We start from the raw sequence: 15678 nt of genomic DNA, 5'->3' as shown, positions 1-15678 counted from the left end.
TGTATTGTCTGCCCTGAAGCCATTGATGTTGAAGGAGCCAGGTGCTGATGTAGGACCTGGGAACCTTGGCAGTCTTGGGATTGGCTTCTGTACTTGAGGCCTGTGCTCAACATGATAGTCAAACTGGGGACCGGCAGCAGACTCAGGAACAGAAGTGTCAGGATCAGTGGCTTCACTGTCTTCTGATGCTTTTGGAGGGGAGGGCTCCACATTAGCTTCATTGTTGGTTGTGGCAGCCTCATGATTGTCATCCTCTACTTGACGAGCTGGAGGGTCATACACAAGCATGTTCTCCGTAAGAACTGCTTCTTGGTGAGACGAGGGGACTTGTGGTACTTCTTCTTGTTCGGCTGATGCAGCCGGAATGTCTTCAGCAGAGACGTGAGGCCTTGGACCTTTGCGAAGCCTACGCAACATGGGCGACGCCTATGGAGTTTGAGTGGGCTGGGCCTCATTGTCTTCTTCCTCTTGTGGGTGATCCGCCCATGAGGCATCCTGGGCAATTGACGTCAACGAACGACCAATGCTGATGAGTTCGCTGTTGTCTTGCTGAGGAAGGACTGCATCATCTTCTACATTGTCATGTTGACCAATGTCTTCAGCGGCGAGGGGATCAGCTGCTGGAATGTCTTCAGCTTCATGAGCCTCCGTGGAAGCAGGCTCATGGACAGTCAGTTGGCGTTCAGCTTCAGGATAGACCATAGAAATGGGTTCAACCATCAAGGGCTCTGTGGGAGCAGCCCGGTCTTTCTTGGTCTATCTCTTCTTCTTAGATGGGGTAGTTTCAGATGCTTTAGGATATTTTCGCTTCCTTGCTTCAGCCTCAGTAGTCTTGGTCTTCTTGAGCTCTAAAGCGGTTGACCGGCTCTTTGGCTTCGAGCCAGTTATTGCAGTTGGGAAGACAATCGGAACTTCTTCTTACCTTGGTGCATCGGGTTCAGCTGTAGCAGGCTTCTTCTTCTTCTTCGCGGCCATCCTGGGGTCGATGCCAGGACGCCCAAGTGACTTGCGCTTCTCAGCCTCATTGTAGGCTTGCACACATCTGTCAGCCAGAGTCTTCATGCGCTCACGCGAACCTTGAGCTTCTGCATGTTTCTTCAGAAAAGCTTCCTTGAGCTCGTGCATCATGATTTTGAAGTTCTTCACATCTTGCACGCTGAGCTTGGCCATATGCTTCTTGAACTGAGCCTTTTCATAGTCAATCTTCTGCTTCAGCTCAACAACGCGCTGGGCGATGGCTAGTTCTGAAGCAATGGCGCCATGGAAGGCGACACTGAGGCCAATGGGTAGCTGCAGATCATCGAAGCTGATGTTGGGCGTGTCAAACCACTCGTCAATGAAGTTGTGGATGATGGTGACATCAAAGAGTGGCAGATCATTGAAGATTTCTGCTTCTTCTTTGCTCTTAATGAGTTGCTCAAGAGCGTCATCTGCTAGGTCTTCATCACTTGACAGGTCAATGTCATCATTGCGCAGAATGGCAGCAGCTGTGAGCTCTTGGCCGCTGTGTGGCAGAGGCACCTTGGCCTTCTGGGGCTTTGAGATGCATGATAAGTCTTCAGACGGCACACTGTCTTCAGGAGGTGCAGTTGCCAGTGGCTTCGCCCTTGAAATTTTGGGTGAAGGGACAGGCTTGGAAGCTTTAGGCTTCTTCATCTTCTTTGGCTTCAGCACTGCAGGAGCTTCTTCTGATTCAGAGTCAGCTGGAGGCTCATTCACTGCAGTCCCTTGAACCAAGATGCGGGTAATGAGGCCTTCAAGGTTGGCATACGGACCGATGACATTGGGTTCTGCTTCTCGTGTGCCATCTGCCCTTGGTGCTGAGGGACTAGGGTTGAAGTCTAACCCAAATTTCTTCTTGTTCTGCTTCGCTGAGTTTTGGGCAAACTGGAAGTTGCGCTTGAACAGATTGTCGTCACGACACCAGAGTAGTGACGACGGATGTGCATCATCAGGCTGTGGCCCACGGACCATGCATGGATAGAAGCTTTGGGCAATAGCTTCATCTCTGGACCTGGGTAGAAGGTTCTTGTATAAGATGTCTCCCCACGGTCTTTTGATGGCACTTTTCTCAGCATACTCTTGGGTTGTGAAGCGGTATTTGAACCATTGTTCTGCCCAATAGCGTCAAATCCATTGGATTCGGGTCTTGCGCTGACTATAATCCTCTTCAGGATCTGTCTTATACATTTCTGTGAGTTCATCAGGCAGATCTCTGGATGTTCCGCCACGACGTTGTCTGCCCCCCTTACTTGCTGCTTTCTCTGAAGCCATAAACTTTAACTTGAAAGGCTTCAAGATGTTCAAAGGCTTCAAAGGCTTTCTCTTGCTGGACCAATAGGAACTGGCTTCAGGAGAATTTATGTGATGCTGTAAGAATTCTGCAAATGAATGCAGACTATGAGAACCAAAGGATTCTCCCACGGACATGTACCTGTGACAGCATTAAGGTGCGAGGGAAGGGGAAGAGGTCATATGCATTCTCAGAAGATTTTGAAGATAAATCAGTTTAGAAGACATTGACCTCATCGTGCGAAGACATTCACTCATAGATAAGAAGTTGGTTCCAGATTTGTACGAACCCACAGATTAGTACAAGTGAGGAATCTAACTACTTTGTGAAGCATAAGTGAATATACTAGGCATGTTATGAGATGCAGTATGAGAGAGATCTAACTTGTGTGGATAGAAACTTCTTATGGTAGAAAGTGACAAAGCCATAGGATCAAAAGGGGCCGTAAAAAGAAGTTTTATTTACCACACTGGGAACTACTAGACGGAGTGGGAGATGAGGCCGAGCAGTTCAATCTTCCGTGCCCTAACTTGGCGACGGAGGACACCTACGGCGACGGCGGAGAGGACGATGTCTGCGATCGGCGTGAAGACGGCGTCGGAGAGGTTGCGGCAGCGAAGCGCTTCATCGCTGGTGTCGTCGAGGGCTAGCGGTGGTGCTAGGGTTCGTGCGAGAGTGGAAGAAGAGATAATGACCGCTGTGAAGTGTGTATTTATAGGTACAGGGGCGGCACTGCGCTATTACACAGGTGCCCCTGGCGATTCGCATCTGAGTAACACGTGGCCATCATGCGGAATTTTGGGGGTTGTTCCACGTCCCACGCACGCCTGGATTGTCGGGTGGTCGTTCCTACTTCTCCGGATTTCATGTGGATGAATGAGCATTGAAAACAGACTTAAAGGTTGTCTCTGTCTCGTCTGCTGAAGGGCGCAGAGAAGACATTCGACAGTTTCAATAGAATGCATATGACTTGGAGAGATAGAATTTGAGATAGAAAGCATAGAGAGGTTAGGGTCCGATCACATTCACTTAGTTCAAAAGATTCAAACAAGAAGCCATAGCTATAAGTGAATGCTGTAGAGGACAGAACACTAGTATATATATATATATATATATATATATCTGTACCATCAACATAGTGAAGATAATCATGAAGACATGTTGAGATTGAAGCCAAACCAAATGTGAAGACATTGCAAGGTAACGCCATGAGTGAAACACTTCAAAATAGAACGTTTGATGGTGGCGTTACCCACCGTATAGGAAGTATTAGACCCAGACACGGCGCACAATTATCGTGGCGCTCCGAAGTCAAATTCCACATTAATGTATTCACACTTAGAATGTATGTCTTCATTGATTGAAGATATACGTTACTTTGTGTGTTGCACATCTAAGTCATCAATATGCATAAGTGTTAGGATGTGTGCCTGATCACAGGACATTTGAGGATTCCAGGATATTTAGCTCACACCGTAACTTGCAAAATCTCTTCTCATCCAAGGGCTTGGTGAAGATATCTGCCAATTGCTCTTCAGTGTTGACGTGTATGATGTCAATATCTTCCATCACAACATGATCTCTGAGAAAGTGATGACTAATTTCTATGTGCTTTGTCTTCGAGTGCTGAACTGGGTTGTTGGCAATCTTGATGGCGCTTTCGTTGTCACAGTAAAGTGGCACTTGCTTTAGATGAATGCCATAGTCCTTGAGAGTTTGCTTCATCCACAGAAGCTGAGCGCAGCAAGATCCAGCAGCAATGTATTCAGATTCAGCAGTGGAGAGTGTTGGGTTTCGTAGTAATTTCAAAAAAAATTCCTACGCACACGCAAGATCATGTGATGCATAGCAACGAGAGGGGAGAGTGTTGTCTACGTACCCACGCAGACCGACTGCGGAAGCGTTCACACAACATGGAGGAAGTAGTCGTACGTCTTCACGATCCAACCGATCAAGCACCAAAACTATGGCACCTCCGAGTTCGAGCACACGTTCAGCTCGATGACGATCCCCGGACTCCGATCCAGCAAAGTGTCGGGCAAGAGTTCCGTCAGCACAACGGCGTGGTGACGATCTTGATGTACTACAGCAGCAGGGCTTCGCCTAAACTCTGCTACAGTATTATCGAGGACTATGGTGGCTGGGGGCACCGCACACGGCTAAGGAATAGATCACGTGGATCAACTTGTGTGTTCTAGGGTGCCTCTGCCTCAGTATATAAAGGACTAGAGGGGGGAGGCTGGCCGGCCAAGGTGTGGCGCGCCAGGAGAGTCCTACTCCCTCTGGGAGTAGGATCCCCCCCCCCCAATCCTAGTTGGAATAGGATTCGCGGAGGGGGAAAAGAGAGAGAGGGGGCCGGCCACCTTTCCTAGTCCTAATAGGACTAGGGGAAGGGGGAGGCGCGCAGCCCATGTAGGGCTGCCTCTTCTCTTTTCCACTAAGGCCCATCATGGCCAATTTAGCTCCCGGGGGGTTCCGGTAACCTTCCCGGTACTCCGGTAAAATCCTGATTTCACCCGGAACACTTCCGATATCCAAACATAGGCTTCCAATATATCAATCTTTACGTCTCGACCATTTCGAGACTCCTCGTCATGTCCGTGATCACATCCGGGACTCCGAACAACCTTCGGTACATCAAAATGCATAAACTCATAATATAACTGTCATCGTAACCTTAAGCGTGCGGACCCTACGGGTTCGAGAACAATGTATACATGACCGAGACACGTCTCCGGTCAATAACCAATAGCGGGACCTGGATGCCCATATTGGCTCCTACATATTCTACGAAGATCTTTTATCGGTCAGACCGCATAACAACATACGTTGTTCCCTTTGTCATCGGTATGTTACTTGCCCGAGATTCGATCGTTAGTATCCAATACCTAGTTCAATCTCGTTACCGGCAAGTCTCTTTACTCGTTCTGTAATACATCATCCCGCAACTAACTCATTAGTTGCAATGCTTGCAAGGCTTATGTGATGTGCATTACCGAGAGGGCCCAGAGATACCTCTCCGACAATCGGAGTGACAAAACCTAATCTCGAAATACGCCAACCCAACATGTACCTTTGGAGACACCTGTAGTACTCCTTTATAATCACCCAGTTACGTTGTGATGTTTGGTAGTACCCAAAGTGTTCCTCCGATAAACGGGAGTTGCATAATCTCATAGTTACACGAACATGTATAAGTCATGAAGAAAGCAATAGCAACATACTAAACGATCGGGTGCTAAGCTAATGGAATGGGTCATGTCAATCAGATCATTCTCTTAATGATGTGATCCCGTTAATCAAATAACAACTCATTGTTCATGGTTAGGAAACATAACCATCTTTGATTAACGAGCTAGTCAAGTAGAGGCATACTAGTGACACTTTGTTTGTCTATGTATTCACACATGTATTATGTTCCCGGTTAATACAATTCTAGCATGAATAATAAACCTTTTATCATGATTATAAGGAAATAAATAATAACTTTATTATTGCCTCTAGGGCATATTTCCTTCAGTCTCCCACTTGCACTAGAGTCAATAATCTAGATTACACCGTAATGATTCTAACACCCATGGAGCCTTGGTGCTGATCATGTTTTGCTTGTGGTAGAGGCTTAGTCAATGGGTCTGCAACATTCAGATCCGTATGTATCTTGCAAATCTCTATGTCTCCCACCTGGACTAGATCCCGGATGGAATTGAAGCGTCTCTTGATGTGCTTGGTTCTCTTGTGAAATCTGGATTCCTTTGCCAAGGCAATTGCACCAGTATTGTCACAAAAGATTTTCATTGGACCCGATGCACTAGGTATGACACCTAGATCGGATATGAACTCCTTCATCCAGACTCCTTCGTTCGCTGCTTCCGAAGCAGCTATGTACTCCGCTTCACATGTAGATCCCGCTACGACGCTTTGTTTAGAACTGCACCAACTGACAGCTCCACCGTTTAATGTAAACACGTATCCGGTTTGCGATTTAGAATCGTCCGGATCAGTGTCAAAGCTTGCATCAACGTAAATTTACGACAAGCTCTTTGTCACCTCCATATACGAGAAACATATCCTTAGTCCTTTTCAAGTATTTCAGGATGTTCTTGAACGCTGTCCAGTGATCCACTCCTGGATTACTTTGGTACCTCCCTGCTAGACTTATAGCAAGGCACACATCAGGTCTGGTACACAACATTGCATACATGATAGATCCTATTGCTGATGCATAGGGAACATCTTTCATATTCTCTCTATCTTCTGCAGTGGTCGGGCATTGAGTCTTACTCAATTTCGCACCTTGTAACACAGGCAAGAATCCTTTCTTTGCTTGATCCATTTTGAACTTCTTCAAAATTTTGTCAAGGTATGTTGTTTGTGAAAGTCCAATTAAGCGTTTTGATCTATCTCTATAGATCTTAATGCCTAATATGTAAGCAGCTTCACTGAGGTCTTTCATTGAAAAACTCTTATTCAAGTATCCCTTTATGCTATCCAGAAATTCTATATCATTTCCAATCAGTAATATGTCATCCACATATAATATCAGAAATGCTACAGAGATCCCACTCACTTTCTTGTAAATACAGGCTCCTCCGAAAGTCTGTATAAAACCAAATGCTTTGATCACACTACCAAAGCATTTATTCCAACTCCGAGAGGCTTGCACCAGTCCATAAATGGATCGCTGGAGCTTGCACACTTTGTTAGCTCCCTTTGGATCGACAAAACCTTCTGGTTGCATCATATACAACTCTTCTTCCAGAAATCCATTCAGGAATGTAGTTTTGACATCCATTTGGCAAATTTCATAATCATAAAATGCGACAATTGCTAACATGATTCGGACAGACTTAAGCATTGCTATGGGTGAGAAGGTCTCATCGTAGTCAACCCCTTGAACTTGTCGAAAACCTTTTGCGACAAGTCGAGCTTTGTAGACAGTAACATTACCGTCAGCGTCAGTCTTCTTCTTGAAGATCCATTTATTCTCAATTGCTCGCCGATCATCGGTCAAGTCAACCAAAGTCCATACTTTGTTCTCATACATGGATCCCATCTCAGATTTCATGGCTTCAAGCCATTTTGCGGAATCTGGGCTCACCATCGCTTCTTCATAGTTCGTAGGTTCATCATGATCTAGTAGCATGACTTCCAGAACAGGATTACCGTACCACTCTGGTGCGGATCTCACTCTGGCTGATCTACGAGGTTTAGTAGTATCTTGATCTGAAGTTTCATGATCATTATCATTATCTTCCTCACTAACTAGTGTAGGTGTCACTGAAACAGTTTTCTGTGATGTACTACTTTCCAGTAAGGGAGCAGGTACAGTTACCTCGTCATGTTCTACTTTCCTCCCACTCACTTCTTTCGAGAGAAACTCCTTCTCTAGAAAGTTTCCGATTTTAGCAACAAAAGTCTTGCCTTCGGTTCTGTGATAGAAGGTGTATCCAATAGTTTCCTTTGGATATCCTATGAAGACACATTTCTCCGATTTAGGTTCGAGCTTATCAGGTTGAAGCTTTTTCACATAAGCATCGCAGCCCCAAACTTTCAGAAACGACAACTTTGGTTTCTTGCCAAACCACAGTTCATAAGGCATCATCTCAACGGATTTTGATGGTGCCCTATTTAACATGAATGCGGCCGTCTCTAGAGCGTATCCCCAAAACGGTAGCGGTAAATCAGTAAGAGACATCATAGATCGCACCATATCTAGTAAAGTACGATTACGACGTTCGGACACACCATTACGCTGTGGTGTTCCGGGTGGCGTGAGTTGCGAAACTATTCCACAATTTTTCAAATGTACACCGAACTCGTAACTCAAAGATTCTCCTCCATGATCAGATCGTAGAAACTTTATTTTCTTGTTACGATGATTTTCAACTTCACTCTGAAATTCCTTGAACTTTTCAAATGTTTCAGACTTATGTTTCATTAAGTAGATATACCCATATCTGCTTAAATCATCTGTGAAGGTGAGAAAATAACGATATCCGCCATGAGCCTCAATATTCATCGGACCACATACATCTGTATGTATGATTTCCAACAAATCTGTTGCTCTCTCCATAGTACCGGAGAATGGTGTTTTGGTCATCTTGCCCATGAGGCACGGTTCGCAAGTACCAAGTGATTCATAATCAAGTGGTTCCAAAAGTCCATCAGAATGGAGTTTCTTCATGCGCTTTACACCGATATGACCTAAACGGCAGTGCCACAAATAAGTTGCACTCTCATTATCAACTCTGCATCTTTTGGCTTCAACATTATGAATATGTGTGTTACTACTATCGAGATTCAACAAGAATAGACCACTCTTCAAGGGTGCATGACCATAAAAGATATTACTCATATAAATAGAACAACCATTATTCTCTGATTTAAATGAATAATCGTCTCGCATCAAACAAGATCTAGATATAATGTTCATGCTTAACGCTGGCACCAAATAACAATTATTTAGGTCTAATACTAATCCCAAAGGTAGATGTAGAGGTAGCGTGCCGACTGCGATTACATCGACTTTGGAACCGTTTCCCACGCGCATCGTCACCTCGTCCTTAACCAATCTTCGCTTAATCCGTAGTCCCTGTTTCGAGTTGCAAATATTAGCAACAGAACCAGTATCAAATACCCAGGTGCTACTGCGAGCATTAGTAAGGTACACATCAATAACATGTATATCACATATACCTTTGTTCACCTTGCCATCCTTCTTATCCGCCAAATACTTGGGGCAGTTCCGCTTCCAGTGACCAGTCTGCTTGCAATAGAAGCACTCAGTTTCAGGCTTAGGTCCAGGTTTGGGTTTCTTCTCTTGAGTAGCAACTTGTTTGCCGTTCTTTTTGAAGTTCCCCTTCTTCTTCCCTTTGCCCTTTTTCTTGAAACTAGGGGTCTTGTTGACCATCAACACTTGATGCTCCTTTTTGATTTCTACCTCCGCAGCTTTCAGCATCGCGAAGAGCTCGGGAATAGTCTTGTTCATCCCTTGCATATTATAGTTCATCACGAAGCTCTTGTAGCTTGGTGGCAGTGATTGAAGAATTCTGTCAATGACGCAATCATCATCTTTCAACTTTGCTTTCTCAAGGAATGCATTAAAATTCAACGGAACAACAGCACGAGCCATCTATCTACAATCAAACATAAACAAGCAAGATACTAATCAGGTACTAAGTTTCATGATAAATTTAAGTTCAGTTAATCAAATTAATTAAAGAACTCCCACTTAGATAGACATCCCTCTAATCCTCTAAGTGATTACGTGATCCAAATCAACTAAACCATAACCGATCATCACGTGAGATGGAGTAGTTTTCAATGGTGAACATCGTTATGTTGATCATATCTACTATATGATTCACGCTCGACCTTTCGGTCTCCGTGTTCCGAGGCCATATCTATATATGCTTGGCTCATCAAGTATAACCTGAGTATTCCGCGTGTGCAACTGTTTTGCACCCGTTGTATTTGAACGTAGAACATATCACACCCGATCATCACGTGGTGTCTCGGCACGAAGAACTTTCGCAACGGTGCATACTCAGGGAGAACACTTCTTGATAATTTAGTGAGAGATCATCTTATAATGCTACCGTCAATCAAAGCAAGATAAGATGCATAAAAGGATAAACATCACATGCAATCAATATAAGTGATATGATATGGCCATCATCATCTTGTGCTTGTGATCTCCATCTCCGAAGCACCGTCGTGATCACCATCGTCACCGGCGTGACACCTTGATCTCCATTGTAGCATCGTTGTCGTCTCGCCAAGTTTGTGCTTCCACGACTATTACTACCGCTTAGTAATAAAGTAAAGCATTACATCGCGATTTCATTGCATACAATAAAACGACAACCATAAGGCTCCTGCCAGTTGCCGATAACTCGGGTACAAAACATGATCATCTCATACAATAAAATTCAGCATCATGTCTTGACCATATCACATCACAACATGCCCTGCAAAAACAAGTTAGACGTCCTCTACTTTGTTGTTGCAAGTTTTACGTGGCTGCTACGGGCTTAAGCAAGAACCAATCTCACCTACGCATCAAAACCACAACGATAGTTTGTCAAATAGACTCCGTTTTAACCTTCGCAAGGACCGGGCGTAGCCATACTTGGTTCAACTAAAGTTGGAGAGACTGTCGACCGCAAGCCACCTATGTGCAAAGCACGTCGGGGGAACCGGTCTCGCATAAGCGTACGCGTAATGTTGGTCTGGGTCGTCTCGTCCAACAATGCCGCCGAACCAAAGTATGACATGCTAGTAGGCAGTATGACTTATATCGCCCACAACTCACTTGTGTTCTACTCGTGCATATAACATCAACATACATAACCTAGGCTCTGATACCACTGTTGGGTTTCGTAGTAATTTCAAAAAAATTCCTACGCACACGCAAGATCATGTGATGCATAGCAACGAGAGGGGAGAGTGTTGTCCACGTACCCACGCAGACCGACTGCGGAAGCGTTGACACAACATGGAGGAAGTAGTCGTACGTCTTCACGATCCAACCGATCAAGCACCGAAACTACGGCACCTCCGAGTTCGAGCACACGTTCAGCTCGATGACGATCCCCGGACTCCGGTCCAGCAAAGTGTCGGGGAAGAGTTCCGTCAGCACGACGGCGTGGTGACGATCTTGATGTACTACAGCAGCAGGGCTTCGCCTAAACTCCGCTACAGTATTATCGAGGACTATGGTGGCTGGGGGCACCGCACACGGCTAAGGAATAGATCACGTGGATCAACTTGTGTGTTCTAGGGTGCCTCTGCCTCAGTATATAAAGGACTAGAGGGGGGAGGCTGGCCGGCCAAGGTGTGGCGCGCCAGGAGAGTCCTACTCCCTCTGGGAGTAGGATTCCCCCCCCCCCAATCCTAGTTGGAATAGGATTCGCGGAGGGGGGAAAAGAGAGAGAGGGGGCTGGCCACCTTTCCTAGTCCTAATAGGACTAGGGGAAGGGGGAGGCGTGCAGCCCATGTAGGGTTGCCTCTTCTCTTTTCCACTAAGGGCCATCATGGCCCATTTAGCTCCCGGGGGGTTCCGGTAACCTTCCCGGTACTCCGGTAAAATCCCGATTTCACCCGGAACACTTCCGATATCCAAACATAGGCTTCCAATATATCAATCTTTACGTCTCGACCATTTCGAGACTCCTCATCATGTCCGTGATCACATCCGGGACTCCAAACAACCTTCGGTACATCAAAATGCATAAACTCATAATATAACTGTCATCGTAACCTTAAGCGTGCGGACCCTACGGGTTCGAGAACAATGTAGACATGACCGAGACACGTCTCTGGTCAATAACCAATAGCGGGACCTGGATGCCCATATTGGCTCCTACATATTCTACGAAGATCTTTATCGGTCAGACCGCATAACAACATACGTTGTTCCCTTTGTCATCGGTATGTTACTTGCCCGAGATTCGATCGTCGGTATCCAATACCTAGTTCAATCTCGTTACCGGCAAGTCTCTTTACTCGTTCTGTAATACATCATCCCGCAACTAACTCATTAGTTGCAATGCTTGCAAGGCTTATGTGATGTGCACTACCGAGAGGGCCCAGAGATACCTCTCCGACAATCGGAGTGACAAAACCTAATCTCGAAATACGCCAACCCAACATGTACCTTTGGAGACACCTGTAGTACTCCTTTATAATCACCCAGTTACGTTGTGACGTTTGGTAGTACCCAAAGTGTTCCTCCGGTAAACGGGAGTTGCATAATCTCATAGTTACAGGAACATGTATAAGTCATGAAGAAAGCAATAGCAACATACTAAACGATCGGGTGCTAAGCTAATGGAATGGGTCATGTCAATCAGATCATTCTCTTAATGATGTGATCCCGTTAATCAAATAACAACTCATTGTTCATGGTTAGGAAACATAACCATCTTTGATTAACGAGCTAGTCGAGTAGAGGCATACTAGTGACACTTTGTTTGTTTATGTATTCACACATGTATTATGTTTCCGGTTAATACAATTCTAGCATGAATAATAAACCTTTTATCATGATTATAAGGAAATAAATAATAACTTTATTATTGCCTCTAGGGCATATTTCCTTCAGAGAGGGATACACAGTTCTGCTTCTTTGAAGACCAACATACAAGTGATCGTCCCAGAAAGTGGCATGTGCCTGATGTAGACTTCCGATCAACCTTGTCACCAGCATAATCAGCATCCGAGAATCCAACCAGATCAAACTCTGAGCCCTTTGGATACCATAATCCGAGAGTTGGGGTGTGAGCCAAATATCGAAGAATTCGCTTCACAGCTAAGTGATGTGACTCCTTTGGTGCCGCTTGAAATCGAGGACACATGCAAACACTAAGCATAATATCTGGCCTAGATGCACATAAATAAAGCAAAGAACCAATCATGGAGCGGTATACCTTTTGATCGAACTCTTTACCATTGTCGTCGGGACCCAGATGATGTTTGGCTGGCATTGGTGTTGTGAAGCCTTTGCAGTCTTGCATACCAAACTTCTTCAGGCACTCTTTGAGATACTTCTCTTGAGATATGAAGATGCCATTGCGTTGTTGTCGGATTTGAAGACCGAGGAAGAACTTCAGCTCCCCCATCATAGACATTTGATATTGCTCTTGCATCATATAGCCAAACTCTTCACTGTACTTCAGATTGGTGTAGCCGAAGATAATGTCATCCACATATATTTGGCACACAAACAGTTCACCATCATATGTCTTCGTGAACAGAGTGGGGTCTAGGGAACCAGGTATGAAGCCTTTGCTCTTCAGGAAATATTTGAGTGTGTCATACCAGGCCCGAGGGGCTTGTTTGAGGCCATACAGTGCCTTGTTGAGCTTGTATACCATGTCAGGATGTTTTGGATCTTCAAACCCAGGCGGTTGTGCAACATACACTTCTTCTTCAATCTTGCCATTGAGAAAGGCACTCTTCACATCCATTTGATATAGAAGTATGTTATGATGATTTGCATAGGCCAGCAGTATACGTATGGCTTCAAGTCTAGCCACGGGAGCAAATGTTTCATCAAAATCAATGCCTTCCACTTGAGTATATCCTTGAGCAACGAGACGAGCTTTGTTTCTGACAATTTGACCATGCTCATCTTGCTTGTTGTGGTATATCCATTTGGTGCCTATTATATTGTGCTTCCATGGATCAGGACGCTTAACCAGTTCACATACATTGTTCAGCTCAAACTGTTGAAGCTCTTCTTGCATAGCTTGAATCCATTCAGGTTCCATGAAGGCTTCTTCAACTTTCTTGGGTTCTGTAATTGAGACGAATGCGAAGTGTCCATGGAAATTTGCCAGCTGAGTTGCCCTTGAACGAGTGAGTGGACCGGGTGCATTGATGCTGTCAGTTATTCTTTCAATCTGCACTTCATTGGCAATGCGTGGATGTACAGGGCGAAGACTTTGCTCTTGCTGATCATTGTGGTTGTTGGAGGGATTGTCTTCAGGTTGAGCATTGTCTTCAGGTTGATCTGGTGCGGAGACGATGAGTTCCTCTTCAGGATGAGCTTCAGAAGGTATGATTTCTCCAGTTCCCATTAGCTTGATTGATTCACTGGATGGAACTTCGTCTAGCACATTTGGCAGGTGCTCTCTTTGTGAACCATTGGTCTCATCGAACCGCACATCCACTATTTCAACCACTTTGTAATGAAAGAGATTGAAGACTCTGTAGGAGTGCGAATCCTTTCCATATCCAAGCATGAAACCCTCATGTGCTTTTGGTGCAAACTTTGAGGTGTGATGTGGGTCCTTAATCCAGCATCTTGCGCCAAATACTCTGAAGTAACTAACATTTGGCTTCTTGCCAGTTAGGAGTTCATAAGATGTCTTGTTAAGAAGCTTGTGAAGATAAACACGGTTGATTGTATGGCATGTAGTGTCAATGGCTTCAGGCCAGAATTTTCTTGGAGTCTTGTATTCATCTAGCATCATTTTGGCCATCTCAATGAGTGTTCTGTTCTTGCGTTCGACAACGCCATTCTGCTGTGGCGTGTACGGGGCTGTGAATTCATGTGTGATGCCCAAGGTATCAAGATATGTATCAAGGCCAGTGTTCTTGAATTCAGTGCCATTGTCACTTCTGATGTGCTTTATCTTGGCGCCATAGTTGTTCACTGCTCGATTGGCGAAGCGTCTGAAGACATCCTGCACTTCAGTCTTGTAAAGGATTATGTGCACCCAAGTATATCTAGAGTAATCATCAACAATGACAAAGCCATATAGGCAAGCAGTAGTGGTAAAAGTTGAGTAGTGAGTGGGACCAAAAAGATCCATGTGAAGTAGTTCGAAGGGTCGAGTAGTGGTCATGATTGTCTTCGAGGGATGTTTGGCCCTCGTCATCTTCCCTGCTTCACAGGCACTGCATAAGTGATCTTTCTTGAACTTGACGCCCTCGATGCCTATGACATGCTTCTTCTTCGCAAGGGTATGGAGGTTCCTCATGCCAGCATGCCCAAGTCTTCGATGCCAAAGCCAGCATTCTGAAGCTTTTGCTAGAAGACATACTGCAAGTTGTGGCCCTGCTGAGAAATCTACTACGTACAAATCATCTTTCCGATACCCTTCAAACACTAGAGATTTGTCAGATTCCATTAGTACCAGGCAACGATATTTTCCAAATATTATGATCATGTTCAAATCGCAAAGCATTGAGACAGACATTAAGTTGAAGCCAAGGGATTCAACAAGCATGACTTTATCCATGTGCTGATCCCTTGAGATTGCAACTCTACCTAGACCCAATACCTTACTTTTACCAGTGTCAGCGAATGTGATGTGGCTCTTGTCTAATGGACGTAAGGTTGAGTCCATGAGAAGGCTTCTTTTGCCGGTCATGTGATTTGTACACCCACTGTCAATAATCCATTCTGAAGACACTGGTGTCGTACCCTACAGTGCAGTTAAGGGGATAGGCTTCACGAAGAGAATTGTGAAGCAAAAACATTTGATGAACCAGTGGGTTATGAAAACTTAGATCCAAATTAGGACTAATAGGGAGAGTAGCATGCGATTCAGGAAGGAAGTACATAGTAATGCCATTCGGGCATTTGATCTTGCGCCCTACAAGATGTTTAAGGTCCCTAGCAATGGCGTCAGAAGATTTTGGTTTTCTGCTGGAGACCTTTCCCTGCAAGAGAGAGTTAAGCTTTCTTAGCCACCCACATCTTCAAGGGTGGCTTAGAAGCAATAAGTCTAAGTGCAGCATCTGAGAATTTTGGCTTTGGAGCCCTAGCAAACAGTCTAGTAGGCGGACAATAGTACTCATAAGAATAGGAAGAATAGTTATTGGTCATATGAACATGGCGGTTTGATGTACCGCTCTCATATTCATATACCTGA

The sequence above is a fragment of the Triticum aestivum genome, chromosome 2A, assembly GCF_018294505.1.
Source record: "Triticum aestivum cultivar Chinese Spring chromosome 2A, IWGSC CS RefSeq v2.1, whole genome shotgun sequence".
Taxonomy (NCBI): Eukaryota; Viridiplantae; Streptophyta; class Magnoliopsida; order Poales; family Poaceae; genus Triticum; species Triticum aestivum.
Note: the sequence above shows the minus strand (reverse complement) of the source record.